Source organism: Bos javanicus, chromosome 29 (assembly GCF_032452875.1).
Source record: "Bos javanicus breed banteng chromosome 29, ARS-OSU_banteng_1.0, whole genome shotgun sequence".
NCBI lineage: Eukaryota > Metazoa > Chordata > Mammalia > Artiodactyla > Bovidae > Bos > Bos javanicus.
In genome coordinates, this window is record NC_083896.1 from 307526 (window position 1) to 324154 (window position 16629).

Consider the following 16629-nt stretch of genomic DNA (forward strand, 5'->3'; position numbering starts at 1 on the left):
TGCTGCAATCAACACTGGGGTACATGTGTCTTTTTGGAATTTGCTGTATGATGCAGAGAACCCAAAGTTGGTGCTTTGTGACAACCTAAAGGGGTGGAATGGGGAGGGAGCTTCAAGAGGGAGGGGCCATACACATACCTATGGCCAATTCAAGTCAATGTTTGGCAGAAACCATCACAATATGGTAAAGTAATTATCCTCTAATAAGAATAAAAATTATAAAAAGTTAATTCATTTAAAAGGCAAAAGCTCAGGCAAATCTTGTCTCTCCATGAGGAAAGGCCTATGAATCTGTGATTAAAGTTACACATAGTAAGTTTTATGCCAATATTACCAATTGTAACACATCAAAACATTGACAGAAGCCATAACAGCAGTATCTAAATCTTTAGGTAGTGATAAAAACTGGAAAATACAAAAATGCTATCAATCAACACCACTAAATATTAATGGCAATTCTGCTTGTTTGGGTGCTGTTTAAATAGCTGGTATTAGAGCTCAGTCTGAGTTTGTAAAGGGCGTGGCTAAAATGGTAAAGAATCCACCTGCCATGCAGGTGACCTCAGTTTGATCCCAAGATCTGGAATATCCCTTGGAGAAGGGAATGGCTCCACATTCCAGTATTCTTGCCTGGAGAATTCCATGGACAGAGGAACCTGGTGGGCTACAGTCCATGGGGTCACACAGAGTCAGAATCAATTGACTAACACTATCACTTAGAATATGGAAAATTCAACAGCGCTGATGTTTAAATCTACTAAAAAGTAACTTAGATGCAGAGAAACATCACTTAAAATGCTATATAAATTTTCATCATACACACATAATACAAAAATATTTTCCTTTAATAAAGATTTTCTCATCATGTTTAATGGGAAAGAATGAAATATCATGGAAACGGTCCAGTAGAGAAACTTTGCCTATTTATCTTTCTAAATCATGTATTTTTCCTTCCAAATCTGTATATCTTGTTCTTCTGTTTACAAAAGTAGGTCATCACACACATTTGACCCATCTGTAGATCCTCAAGAAGACACTCTAAAGGCATCAGATGCAAACTGAGCATCAACTGAAAGAAAAGGAAAGAATTATATTTTTTACCTAAAATACTTGGGTTAACTAAGATTAGTAAAACAAACAAACAAACAAACAAAACCTGAGACCTTTCCTAGTGTTCTGAAAAATGAAATACATCTATAGAAGACACAACATAAAATACTAATCAAGATTACAACTTTATAATCTGCTTATGGTCGCATGTGGGGCTGAGTATCAGAGCTCCTGGTTTTCTCATTCTTCATTCATGTACTCACGCAATTGAGTGAATTGATGAATACTCATGTATTCATGCAAAGGTTCTGTGACAAGCGCTGGAATTACAAGATGAAGATGACCCAGTCCATCCTGAAAAACGATATCCCTATGCTAGAAAAACAAACAAACAGGCAATTTCCATACAGAGTTACAAATACTAAGATTTAAAAGACGGCACAAGGAACACTCAGGAGGGGAAGCCAGCTTTGTGTCAATACTGCCAGTTTTTTGGTGGAGGTGATATGTATGTAGCTGCCTGAAGGACAGGAAAAAGTACAAGAGATGGAGGGGAGAAACATGTACAAAGACCAGAGGTGAGCAAGCAAATCTGTGGGATCCTACACAGTCTGGCTGGTTAGATGCAGAGCTAAGCGGCAGAGTAAGGTAATGAGATAAGGCCAACTACTTTGGCAGGACCCAAATTGATGTGGGTGTTTGGAGCATGAGGATAAAAGATAAACTTGTGATGTATCTAGTGACAGAGAAATTTTAAAGTCACCCACCAAGTGACAGCTACACAAATGTGACTGCTTGAGTCTGAGTTTCCTAGCCTTAACCACTACCAGACACTTGAGAAGTTGATGAAAGCCACGTTTTCTGAGAATAGTGTCAGGGTGTAGGAAGATAGCTCCACAAGGATAGAGCAAGTAGAAGAAGGATACAACTAGAAATAAACAGAAATACACAGACCTTCAGAGACTGTTTTCAAGCTATGGTACATGATGAATAAATGAAGAAGGATATTTTTCACTATGACTGCTCATGTTTTCACATTTTTCATTAGCTATGTATAAAAAATATTTAACATAGCATGTGTTATCCAAACAATGGAAATAGACACCATTTATTGTTTACAGTGTATTTCAGAAATCAATGTCTAAATTTAATTCATACATTTTGGCAACATACCTTCTCTTAGTTCTCTAGCTATACTCCTGTCCAACTCCCGCTGCATCTGAAATAAGTCAAATATTTATCTTTAAGATAAACAAGCTATATGTTTATAACTTATGAAATGTGACTTTTAAATAATACTTTTAGAGACTAGACTTAACCTGAAGATTACTTCAGTAGAAAAAAATAATCATATAAAAAAAGAAAATGAATTCCTACTTATTCTGCTTATAGATAACAGAGAATGTACCTATGGAATGCTATTTACATTAATTCGATAAAAAGTACAATAAAATACGTCTATCAAGTACACACAATTTCAGAGAATTAGGGAATGACCCATAATCCTCAGAATGACCCACAAGATGACTATCTTCTCCCCTAAAAGCTCCTGGCCTATATATGTACTTCTGAGACTTTATTTTGATTTCTAGGTGAGGATCCTGTTCAAATGGAGGAAGTAGTTTGAGTTGAATGTTAATAAGGAGAACACATCTGTGATTTTCTTTAAACTTTTCCATTTAACAAAAACACAGAAAGGTGAGAAAATTATATACAAGAAAACAATGTGCCAGCAGGACTTAATTCTGAAGATGTTTAGCGAGAAGGATTCTCTCATAAGTGTTAGTTTCCGAACCACATCCCATAGAAGGGGAAGGTCCCACAGGGCTCACTGCACGGTTGAGGAACAGAGAAGTCACAGCTGCAGGAGCTCTGGCCACTCTTTAGCTAAATGGTTCTATAGTTGTCTCCATTTTATATAACATGGTTCCACGCATAAGATTTTTTTTTTAGAAGAAAGGTTGTTTTATTTGAAGAAAAAAACTTTTGTAAGGTATGAGACTCATTGATTTACTCAAAGTTCCAAATTCTACAAAAGAAGTAACAAAGCCAATGCCATTCTTATTGAGTCCTGTGCCAGCTACTTCTGCAGGTTAAGAAAAAACAGATTTTTAATTATAACATGGACAAAATGAATATATAAATCCTTCTTATATAATTAAAAAATGCTTGTGGCATTACATGACTTTCTAACTAAATTATGTGCTTTAAATGCATAAATAAGAATAAACCAATAGCAAACACCTATTTGTAGCAGTTGATATAGTTAATTTAGAAATGATAAATATATTTTTAAAAACTAAACAGGGAACTTGAAGGAGAAAATCTTTATTTGAATCAAGCAGGCCTAAACTGAAGAGATTCGTCCTTAAAAGGATGTTCATTTCCTCCAGATAAAACCTGATTAACTAAAATCAGTCAGCATTGAACTATCCACATTTGGGGTTATTTAGAGCAAAATTTAAAACATGCAACAGATATCTCTTTACTGTCTAGCATACATCTATCCAAGCACTCATCATTAGTTAGTTTATACAAAAAGTATGAGTGTAATCTCAATTATAATCTGAGTCTGGTCAGAAATTATAGTTGAACTTCATTTCCTCAGCCTGAAGTTTCAAGGCGAGGACTTATATTCCTACCCTCCATTTGAGAAGAGAGGAGATTTATCTAACAGATGAGTTTGGGACAAGGAACTAAGAAGTGCTTGCTTGGTTCCAAATCTCTTCTTTGAAAAGATGTTATGTGCCCACAGCACCATGAACTCTGGTCTGCAGTAAGCAGCCTGTGTCTAGGATGGGGGTCAAGCATTTGCTTCCTCCCCTTAGGCCTGCATGGGGAAGTATCTGAGTTGGGAAGAAGTTTTCAGAGGCCTGCTGTGACTGCACAGCTAAAGCACGTCCTCCAGTTTCACGGCTCTCAAGTACTAAGACCCAACATAGCCGCAGTGCTGTCGAAGAAACTTTAGGTTGCTCTTCTATGATGGCAAGATGTCAAATGAGAAAACAGGTTGAGACTGCATTTAACAAGGGCTACTTGTCTTTGCATCACCAACATCACAGAAACACTATCAAAATGATAAGCCCATGTGCACAGACTGAAATGGATATTTTAACCACAATGATTACACAATAAAAACTCGTTACAATTTCAAGACTCTGCATCATTACTATCTTAGATACCATTCATCCAGATGATGTCAAGATAGAGATAAAGCGAGCTTCATTTATAATTTTTAAATGTTTGCATTAACTACAAATTTAGAAACATTCTACAACTGCTCAGCAAGACAGTTTTTAGAAATTTAAATCAAAATTCTATAAGTAAAATAGCAATTAAAGACATACTCTTGTACAAAAAAAAATAACAAAAAATGTTAATCTAAAACCAGAAATTAATCTTCTGATTTAGGATCACAAGTTTGTTTAATTCATAAAAAGGATTTATCTAGGATTCTTTCAAATAAAAACACATCTATATATGGTTACTGTTTAGATGCCAGTGATTCACTTATGCTTGCTGCTGTTAAGTCACTTCAGTCGTATCCGACTCTGTGCAACCCCATAGACAGCAGCCCACCAGGGTCCCCCATCCCTGGGATTCTCCAGGCACAAACACTAGAGTGGGTTGCCATTTCCTTCTCCAATGCATGAAAGTGAAAAGTGAAAGTGAAGTCACTCAGTCATGTCCAACTCTTCGCGACCCCATGGATTGCAACCTACCAGGCTCATCTGCCCATGGGATTTTCCTGGTAAGAGTATTCGAGTGGGTTGCCATTGTCACTTATGCTTAGGGGTAGATAAACTGTGGTGGGTACAGTAAAGCTTGGAAATGATTATGAACCACTGCTAAAGTGAAATCAATTAGAAAGTAAGTCAAACATCTTAAAGTATACTTTCAGTTACTAGGCAATAAGATTTCATTTCTAAAGTAGAATTTCAATGCAGCTTTTCAAGAAATTTAAAAAGTATCTCTTCAAAACAAGAGATCTAGGACAAAAAAAAATATCATTAAATGTCTCCTTGATTAGCACAGTTAATGACAGCTTTTACTTAGTGTGCATGAGTCAAATAAACAACTCAGAAGTTCACCAAATTAAAAACAAGGATCATTCATATCAGGAATCTGAAACCCAATGAACAAAAGATAATAAAACTAACCTCAGTCAAGAAAATCTCCATGCTGTTATTTGAAGGGCATGGAATTGAGGTAGAAAACCCTACGTTTGCACTTGGAGTAAGATTTCCGTTGAGCACTAAAGGATTATTGAAATTTCCAACACAAGGGGGTTCCAGGACTGGCCTCGTGCTAAGAGATCTGAGTAAAGATGTGTTCTGCTCCGTCTTCACCTCAAGTTTGGTGCTGATCACTGCCAGCCTCTCATGAGTCCTGGGGAAGATGGAAAACACCAACTTTACTCATGTTTCCCTAAATTATCTGCATTTTTAAAGTTGCCATATAGTAAATGGAATTCTCAATAAACTGTTTGAGCACTGAAAACACAGAGCAGGCCTCCTGTAAACAATGATAGTTGTAACCTTATTCTAAAGAAGTACACATGTGTCTAGGGCTCCTCAAGTAACAAGTAACAGTTGGGAGAGGAGAGAAAGGGCATCAGAGAGAAAGGGAGGTGGCCTCACAGTGACACCTGCTGCTTTCTGGGATACACCTGACTCCAGGAAACAGTTCAGGGATGAAGAAACACCCCATCCCACAAAGCCACTTTCAAGCATTTTCTTTCACCACCATTGTACACAAGTTTCACTCACGACCTCGGAGAAATTAAGCTTTTGGCTCTGAGGTATCACTTAGAGCCACAATATCAAGGGAGGATGAGAAAGTCAAAGGGTGAGACTGAAAAGAGCTAAAACGGCCCCAGGATCAATTACAAGTATCCTCTGCTTTTCCAAAGTTCACTTTATGTTACTTCACTTCTACGAAGGGCCTATGTCAGTACCTGTTTTTGATGATAGAGAAAAAAAATCTGAAGACAATTTCTGGTCTCATTTAAAAAGCCAAAACTCTAAACAGTGATCAGTGTATGGTTTTACAGCAAGAGGCATCGCACTCCCCAAGCAGGGAGACTGGCCCCACTGAGCTCCTTCCCCGGAAGCCACTCCCCACATCTCAGCATCAAGTCCCCACAGCCCAAAACCTTGTCTGGGAGGACCTGTGCTTCACTTGTGCATATTCACTTTATGTATCGACTAGCAGAATGTGTCCTCGGGTACCTGCTCCTTTGCTTTATGCTGCTTTGGCTTTTGAAAGGCTGCCTAGGAGTGCTCTGCTTTCAGATAGTGGGGAAATCTGTACTAGGCACTGCAGGTGGGATCTGCCCTTTCCATTCTCCAGACCTCTCAGTCAGGTCTCTATATTACTTTTAGCCACTTTGTGATTTATCCTACCTTTAACCCATGTGTTAATTTCCCCCTATTTCATAAGTATGCCTTTACATAGTGTGGAAAAACTTGATACAGGACTACTAGTTTGTCTTAAGGCACCCCCTTAGCCATGACCATCTAGTTAGCTTTCACTTCCTACTAATCTCATGTACCCCACTCTATAAAAATTAGGCTTTAGAGACAAATTAATCAACTAAATTTAGTTTTTCTGATTCTTTGTTTTGACTTACTTGTCTAGTTTATCTTCCAATGACTTTCTAACTTCACATTCTACTAGGTTGAGTTGCTTATATTTTTCCAACTCTGCTTGATTAGAATCTTCTTGCAAACTTTTCATTTTGGAGAGTTCAGATTCCAAGTCTTTAATTCTGAGTTTCATCTGTTGAAATTCAGCTTGTGTCTAAGGCAAATTGAAAAAGATAACATTTTAAAAATAATCATTAACCTGGAAAATTATACTTGTTCCCTTTAGTTTTGAGACAGTGATTCAGAGAGTGATTTCAAAGGTAAAAAAAAAAAAAAGAGCAGAAGTTTAAAAGAATTATCATTAATGTGAAGTGAATTAAATCTGAATTATAAAATTAAAGTGGCATCACTGATATAGTAGTAATTATATAATCTGATAATTCAAAGAATAAGAGGATCAACTTAAAATTTCAAAAATTGAACAAGATGACTTAAGAATAATTCAAGAGGATGGTACCAGTTTTAAACCACAATATTTTCTTTTCTTCCTAATGATCTTGTTTTTTACCAATTGGTCTTATAAGTAAAAGGATTCTGATCTGCCTCTTGAGAAATTTGTATGCAGGTCAGGAAGAAACAGTTAGAACTGGACATGGACCAACAGACTGGTTCCAAATAGGAAAAGGAGTTCATCAAGGCTGTATATTGTCACCCTGTTTATTTAACTTATATGCAGAGTACATCATGAGAAACACTGGGCTGGAAGAAACACAAGCTGGAATCAAGATTGCTGAAAGAAATATCAATAACCTCAGATATGCAGATGACACCACTCTTATGGCCGAAAGTGAAGAGGAACTAAAAAGCCTCTTGATGAAAGTGAAAGTGGAGAGTGAAAAGTTGGCTTAAAGCTCAACATTCAGAAAACGAAGGTCATGGCATTCGGTCCCATCAATTCATGGGAAATAGATGGGGAAACAGTGGAAACAGTGTCAGACTTTATTTTTCTGGGGTCCAAAATCACTACAGATGGTGACTGCAGCCATGAAATTAAAAGATGCTTACTCCTTGGAAGGAAAGTTGTGACCAACCTAGATAGCATATTCAAAAGCAGAGACATTACTTTACCAACAAAGGTTCATCTAGTCAAGGCTATGGTTTTTCCTGTGGTCATGTATGGATGTGAGAGTTGGACTGTGAAGAAGGCTGAGCGCCAAAGAATTGATGCTTTTGAACTGTGGTGTTGGAGAAGACTCTTGAGAGTCCCTTGGACTGCAAGGAGATCCAACCAGTCCATTCTGAAGGAGATCAGCCCTGGGATTTCTTTGGAAGGAATGATGCTAAAGCTGAAACTCCAGTACTTTGGCCACCTCATGCGAAGAGTTGACTCATTGGAAAAGACTTTGATGTTGGGAGGGATTGGGGGCAAGAGGAGAAGGGGATGACAGAGGATGAGATGGCTGGATGGCATCACTGACTCGATGGACGTGAGTCTCAGTGAACTCCGGGAGTTGGTGGTAGACAGGGAGGCCTGGCGTGCTGTGATTCATGGGGTCGCAAAGAGTCGGAAATGACTGAGCAACTGATCTGATCTGATCTGAGTGAGAATCATTCTGAAAGATCAATTTAGTGATAACTGTGATGGAAACTGAAATATTTAAAGAGAAAACAAGTGCCTCCCTTCCTTCCAGAAATCTACAAAACTAACTGCTCTTAGGGAGGTAGATGAAACACATAAGCTGTATAGATCCAAAATATAATGTTCAGTGAAAGTGAATTCAAGCATATGACAGATCAACAAATTAACCTGCAAAAATAGGTTGACTTCTTTTCATTTCTCTATGAGATTCTGTCTCACTCTTTCTTCAATCTCCTCTTGATATTGTTCTACTTGACTATGTTCTATCATATTCATTTCTATATGACTTCTGAGGTTCACTACTTCTTGCTCCAACTTCTTTTTCTTCTTCTCTAGTTTTTTACATTTCTTTTGCATTAGTTTCATAGATAATAACTCCTGTTGAAAAACTTGATTTTTTGCATCCAGGTGCAGACATTTTGGAGATGCAGTTTCCAGCTCTGCTGGAAAATCATCAGTCTTCAAGAATAAAAAGATACTGTTTGCTAGTGAAGAAAGTGGACTAAGCACAGCCTAACTCAAACCCAGGATCAAATAAATACAATGGTATCTGTATTGTATAATGTAGGAGCAGAGATTACTCAGAGAATCAAGAAAGAAGTTCAAACCATCAAGAGTCACAAAATATATTCTTCACTGCCATCTTTGTCACACAAAAATTGCACTTGATTTTACACTCTTTTATTGCTCTACAGAAATGTTTTTCTATCTTTCTTCATAAAATGACCAAAAGTCACCTCTTAGTAGAATGTCTCTTACTCCTCCCCCCATCTTAATTACCCAGGATTTTAAAGAAGTTTGAGAGATACTGTATTGAGTTATCTAGGGCTAAGTTAATAAGTCCCTCCCAAAAGAAGACTGTGAGAATAAGACTCTAATTAATAAATCTTGTAAATATGGATTCTAATCCCATAAGCCTTTTTCAGAAGTACAAAGACTTTTTGCTAATTTGAATTGCATTCCAAAGAGAATTATTTGCAAAGTTAAAGAAATCCCATTTCCTAACAGTTTACAGAGATGATCCACACATTTTTTTCTGAACAGCAACAACAAAAAATGCCTCATTCTTGTAATCCTTTGTTACTGTCCATTTATGCAAGACAAGTGCTGTGCATATCAGTAAATATTCCCTGTTACACCAGTGTATACTTAGCCAAGATTCCCCCTCATGGAAGAAATGTCAACAGTGTAAAACTAGGGGCTAAACTCTTCCTCAGAGACTATGTAACAAGTGCTGATGTGAAAAGGCTCAAAGAGCTGGACAGTCACGAAAGCTCCATGAAGGAGAGACTGGGTGCCAGGTCTGAAATAATGAAGGACTACCCAAGAGGAAAAGAAACTGTAAAGACAGAAAGGACAGTCTGAGCAAGGGCCAAGAAAAGGTGAAAAAGCCAGCTAACTTTGAGGTAAGATCCAACCACAGGGAAATAAAAACATGTGCACACAGAATCATGGAAATCAATGTTCACAACAGCATTATTAATAGTCCCAAAGCGGAAACAACCCAAAGCTCCATCAAGTGATGATGGATACATGGCTTAGCTTATTGTTGACAACCAACAGAAATGGAAAAACTGACACTTGTTATCACATGGATGAACTGTGAAAACATGACATCAAATAAGCTAATCCCAAAGGAGCATGATTCCATTTATATAAAATACCGAGGACAGGCATGTATACAGAGACTGATATTAGACTGGGGGTTGCCTGGGTCTGAGGGAGATGGGAGGCCATGGGTGGTGGCTAAGGGATGCAGGGTTTCTTTTAGGGGGTGATGCAAATGCTCTAAAATTGACTGTAGTCACCGGTTACACCTCTCTAGACTAAGAGATACTGAACTACACATGCTGAGTGGGTGAATTCTATGATATGTCAATTATATCTCAATAGCTTTTAAAAAAAAATCCAATGGCAGGATCCAGATAATCTTCTTAATTCTCTAGTTTGGATGTATGTATTCTACACCATCTGAGTACCTCAATGCTTTTACAATATCCTTAAAATGAAAAGGAAAGAGGGCAATGCCTAAACTTCAACTGGTTTGTATAACACCCTTTCTTCACAAATTATTCTGAAATCCATGAAATAAATATATACAGAAATCTACAGCCATTCATAAAAGGAAAGATGAGAAATGATAATTTTCTGAACATTCCATTAAACTAATATTATTCTCTGATTTTACTCTTGCTAGGCTCATCATGGTAATACAGCTATCACTTATGAAATATTGTTTCAAAGGAAAAAAAAAAGGCTCTCAACTTATGTGAATAATGAGGCACAATTCTCGACTTTCCTAAGAGTAAATAATATAAGAAAAATGTATTATAATGCAAATGGTAGGATGAAAGTCAGAGTTTAAGGAACGAGTGCATTATAAAGATAAGAAAATTGTAGTAAGTTACTTGTAACAAAAATACAGAAGAAAGCTGACCATGAAAATGAGTGTTCTAAAACACTTTATCCTACATATTAACTGTTAACAAGTTCAATTTCATACATACCTGACTTGTGAGTAGACGTAGTTGTAGTAGTTCACAATTGTTCTTCAAATCCTGTGCCTCAGCTTCTAACTTAGCACCATAACATGACATGACTTTCAGTGAAGCCTCTGACATAGACTGCTTTTTTACACCATCATCCAGTTCTTGTTGAAGTTGTCTCACAACTGCCCCATAAGATGCTCTGTCACTGAGTTTATCAAATCACTTTACTATTATGTTATGTTAATAATAGGTAACTCCAACATATGGACTTTGAAAAATATCACCGCAGACAGCAGCTCACCTTATTTTTCCTCCTCACTGACTTTGGTTATAGACACAGAAGGGGCCACCCTCCAGCCTTCCTGATATTAAGTTACTCAGACAAAGCATGCGGCCCCACTGTCCATGCCCTGCCCCTCCCAATAAATCTGCAGAGCTTCACTACCTCACATCCAGAAAGAAATGAGTGTGTAGGTGGGAAAAGTGATGGAAAATTCCACACTGTGGAAACAGTGTGGAAACATTTTCCTTTCCTTTTTTATTAGAAGCTTTGATTAACTCAGAGATTTTCACATATTCCAACCAGTGCTCAGATCTTTCCAATAGATTCTTACCTCAGCAGAAAAATGAGGCCATTCCCTTGTGGCTTATCTATTTTATATCTAGTAGTGTGTCTATCAGAGAAGGCAATGGCACCCCACTCCAGTACTCTTGCCTGGAAAATCCCTTGCCTAGACGGAGGAGCCTGGTAGGCTGCAGTCCAAGAGGTCGCAAAGAGTCGGATATGACTGAGCGACTTCACTTTCACTTTTCAATTTCATGCGTTGGAGAAGGAAATGGCAACCCACTCCAGTGTTCTTGCCTTGAGAATGCCAGGGACTGGGGAGCCTGGTGAGCTGCCGTCTATGGGGTCTCACAGAGTTGGACACGACTGAAGTGACTTAGCAGCAGCAGCAGCAGCAGCTTGTCTATGTTAATCCCTAACTCCTAATTTATCCCTCCTCCCCACCTTTGCCTTTGGTTAACCGCTTTCCTCAATATTCTGTAGTCACCTACCTGGGAAAAGGAACTGAAAAATAATGGATATAGTGTACGAATAACTGGATCAACTTGATGTACACCTGAAACTAACACAAAATTGTAAATCAACCATATTCCAATATAAAAGAAAATTGCAATTTAAAAAATGAGGTTGCTCCCATGGCCTTCATGGAGCCTCGATAACCTGGCCTCTATCTGCCTCCAGACCGCAGCTCCTACAACCCTCTCCCTGACTCACTCCATTCCTGCTGCTCACGAATCCTGCCATCCTTCATTTTTAGAGGACAAGCTTGTATTCAAATCATAGTAATTGATACTTAAAATGGGAATTATGAGCAAATTGTTTGTAAAAATGTTAAGTAAATCATAAATAGAAGTGGGAAGATTAAATCAAGAATAGTTTTGCTAAAGCTCACCACGTGAGTCACAAATTATGATTTAATGATAAGTAGATGCATTTGAAGAGTTGAGAGGCTTTAAGAATAAATGATTCAAGGCTAAAATGTTTCCCATATTAACTCAAATTGACATGAATAAAAATAAAATTGTACAAACAAATATAACAAAAAGCTATGACAAGCTACTGAAGTCAAAGTACGATATATAAAATACAGCCTCTGGGAAACCTGGAATTGACTATTAAGATAATCCAGGTAACTGAAGCTTCATTTTGAAATATTCATTTCCGGTTTGAGCATTTCATTTATCTGCTTTGTCATGATACTGAAATGTGGTAACATAAACATTAAAATTATTACCTTAATAAAGAGTAAATTACTAGTACCTGTCTAGGTTAACAATTTAGAACTAAATCTCTTAACATTTCATAAACGACATGATGTCCCTACTCAAAGTAAAGGATTTCTTTGGTCTAATTTTTATTTGCTGGATACAAGGCATGCTTTTAGGCTGGTTTAGATAGAGACCATAGTTTCACAGCCTGTGTATTTTTTTCTATTCAACTAGATTCAACATTTAGCCAAAATCAAGAATCACTTTGGACTTTCTTTCAGGAAGTCTGAGAATTATTTCTCCTTCTGGATGCTCACTTCTCCTTCTGCTTTCTCATTTTTGTACCAATACATTCTCTCTTTTAAATGATTCCATTCCTTGATTAACTCCTTGTTTCTTTTCTCCAGCATAAGACATTGTTTCTCATATTCGGCCTGAAGTTTTCTCACGATCTGCTGAAACTGGTCTTGGATGCTAAAGACCGTCTTCTCTTTACTGTCGGCTCTGTTTTGTGCATTACCCAGTTGCTGCCAGAGCAACATGTTTTCGCTCTGGAGTTGAGATAATATCTCCTCTAAGGATTCCTGCTTTCCAAGGTATGTATTCACTTTGCCTTGTTCATTCTGATACATGTGTTCAATTTCCTGCTTTTGAGACTGATTGGCTTAGATCTCCCTGGACATGTTCTAACATCAAAGTCTTTTCTCTAAGATGATCTCTCATGTGATACAGCTTGATTTTCAGCTTATTGAAGATACTTTCCACTGAAGATAGTTGCTGGGAAAGCATCTCGTTGTTATCTTTTAGATTAGCCACATCGTACTTCATTTTGTCCCGCAAGCATAACCACTCATCTCTTGCTCTCTGGAAGACAAGTTCCAGATCTCTTTTTGATGTCTGACTTTGATCATGATCATGTAAGGCAGCAGCCAGTCTAGAATGGTAGACTTCTGTTTCCAGTCTTTGTTTACTTTCTTTTTCGTTCTCCAGCTTAGATTTTAGATTGTATTCTCAGCTCTCAGAGCATTAAGCTGGCCTGTATAGTGGGATATAGTCTTTGTTAACATTTCCTCATTCAGTTTTATTGCCTTTTGAAGATAATCATTCTTTACTTTGAGAATTTCAATGACCTTAAAATAGTTTTCTTCCTTTTCCCGGTGCTGATTTTTCAGTGCATCTATCTCCAGTCTTAGCATGGCACTTTCCTCCTGCAGCATGTGCTTTTTTGTGCAACAGGTCTTTTGTTTCTTCACAAGTATCATAAACCTAAGTGAAACAAAGGAGATGTTTAGCTAGTACAGTAAAGTGACATTCCATGATTTCTTCTGAAATGAAAGACTAACTTGTATGTTTATACAATGAAAAGACTGCCCCAAGTGTGTCTCCAACAGGAAAAAATAAGGTTCAATACAATCCTCAGACTTTATACAAGCAGAAATTCCCAAAGGTTCAAAAATTTAATGGAAGATAATGAATCCATGAAAGTAAAAAATAAATTCCAAGAGTCTTTTCAAGAAGCTCAGAACTGGAAATGCTTCTCTGTGAACTAAAACAAACCCAGAAGTCTTAAAATAAAAGATTCATAGATCTGACTACACTTAAAAATTGCATCTGATGTGGAATATTTATATAATGGAAAACTAGTAAGCCATAAAAAAGAATGAAATAATGCTATTTACAGCAACAGGGATGGACCTAGACATTATCACCCTAAGTGATGTCAGACAAAGACAAGTATATCATAATACTTTTATGTAGAATCTAAAATGAACTTATTCACAAAACAGAAAGGGACTCATAGACACAGAAAACAAACTTATGGTGACCACAGGGGAAAGAAGAGTAGGGAAGGGATAAATTAGGATGTTGGGATTAACATATACACACTAGTAGATATAAAATAACCAACAGAGATCTACTGTACAACATAAGGAACTACACTTAATATTCTGCAAGAAGAATCTGAAACAGAATATGTGTGTACATGTGAGCATGTGTGTGTGTGAGTGTGTATGTGAATTAGTCACTCAGTCATGTCTAACTCTTTGGGGCCCCATAGACTATAGCCTGCCAGGCTCCTCTGTCCATGGAATTTCCCAGGCAAGACTACTGGAATGGGCAGCCATTTCCTTCTCCATGCTGCTGCTGCTACTGCTGCTAAGTCACTTCAGTGGTGCCCGACTCTGTGCGACCCCATAGACAGAAGCCCACCAGGCTCCCCGTCCCTGGGATTCTCCAAGCAAGAACACTGGAATGGGTTGCCATTTCCTTCTCCAATGCATGAAAGTGAAAAGTGAAAGTGAAGTCACTCGGTCGTGTCTGACTCTTAGTGACCCCATGGACTGCAGCCTACCAGGCTCCTCTGCCCATGGGATTTTCCAAGCAAGAGTACTGGAGTGGAGTGCCATTGTCTTCTCCACCTTCTCCAGGGGATCTTCCCAACGCAAGGACTGAACCCAGGTCTCCTGCATTGCAGGCAGATTCTTTACAGTCTGAGACAGCAGGGAAGCCCCATTTATATAATATACACACACATATACATATATATCTGAATCACAGTGCTGTATACCTGAAACTAACAGAATATTGTTAATTAACTATAATTCAATAAACAACACCACTTGCTAGGTTTATAAACACTGCATTTGATACCTCCTATACATCTACTTCACAGTAAGAGTGTTAACTCTGTATAAATAGACTAAATTTTGTACAAAAAGTTTTTCCTTGAGAATATGCTGCCTTCTAACATTTTAATAGGCAATTACAAGAGTTACACCTATTGAAAACTGTACTAGGCACTTCTACAAACACTAATTAACTCATTAGCTATAATGATTCTAGAAAGGAAAAAGTTAAAAATATGAGTAAGCTGCAGCCTTTTCTCCAGGTCTTTGGACTCTACTAGTCTTCTTACATCAAACCACATGTCTCTAGTACAAACATATCAATACAAAATAAGCTTCCTATTTCACTCATGGTACATACACTAATGGTAAATAAGCTAAAATTTAGAAAGCTCTTAGAAAACTATGAGATTATTTGCTGCTGCAATAACTTTCATTATCTCTCCATAATGTTTAAAATAGTAAGATGGGGAAAACACAATGAAAAACACTTAATAACTATCACTAAATATATATTATGCCATATCTATCACTGTTTTTAAAAGTTCATTGTACTGAAATAGAACATTCACAGAGCAGAGTGCTCATTTTCTCACAAGTAGAAGAATCACATCCAAAATGTGGTCTCTGAACTGCCTATAGTTTCCTCCTTACCATTAGGGGAAGTGATAAACTAACCTAATGATCAATCGAGGAAGTGAAATTATTACCAAAACCCAGAATATCTTTAATTGGTAGCAAGAGTTTTTTTTTGTTTTGTTTTGTTTTTTTCCCTTGGTGTGGGGGAGGCACTTTTATAACTTTATTCTAAATAAACAACTTTTTAAAGTGTTCAAAAGTGTTTTTACAACTAATGTCGCAGTTTTTACAAAATGAAAACCAGTAAATGATGTGAAAAGGTCGTTGACAGGGTATTAGTTAAAGAAATGACAGTGGAGCCAAGAATGGACTCTGATTCAGACACTGAAGCTGATGAGGTGCATGGAGTGACTGACACATTCACTCCAAAGCAGAGGGACTTGGTCGGGTAGCACAGTCGATGGTGGACCACACATGGTCTTCCTTGCCTAAACCACAATCAGGGTGCCGGCTCCTCTGAGATAGTCACAAAAGATTTGAGATCAATTCCTATGGAAAATATTAAAGGCCTCTCCTTGGATGCCATTGTATGTCACAACCTGACTGCTCTAGACAAATGGATTTGAATTACAAATACTACTTTCCCGAGCTCTTCCCAAGAGCTTTTTGTTGTGGCAGATCTGCTGCTAGGACCTCGGGGATGGGACCCAGTCCATATTTGAGAGGGACATCGGGTGTGCGAGCAAATTCCTCTGCTGTGAAATGCCACTCGAGAACTCTGCAGAAGGAAGGACAACCAACTTCAAGAGTGTCTGGTTTCTACCAACTGCTGGGAAAAAAATTCCTGCACCTCTCAAGGATGCCAGTTAACACCTGTCCTTGAG

The 16629-nt window shown here is 37.7% G+C and overlaps 1 pseudogene; it reads right to left on the reverse strand.

The window, feature by feature from the left end:
* Positions 1–827: 827 nt before the first annotated feature.
* On the reverse strand, positions 828–13799 carry LOC133240901 (ankyrin repeat domain-containing protein 26-like; annotated as a pseudogene).
* Positions 13800–16629: the final 2830 nt, after the last annotated feature.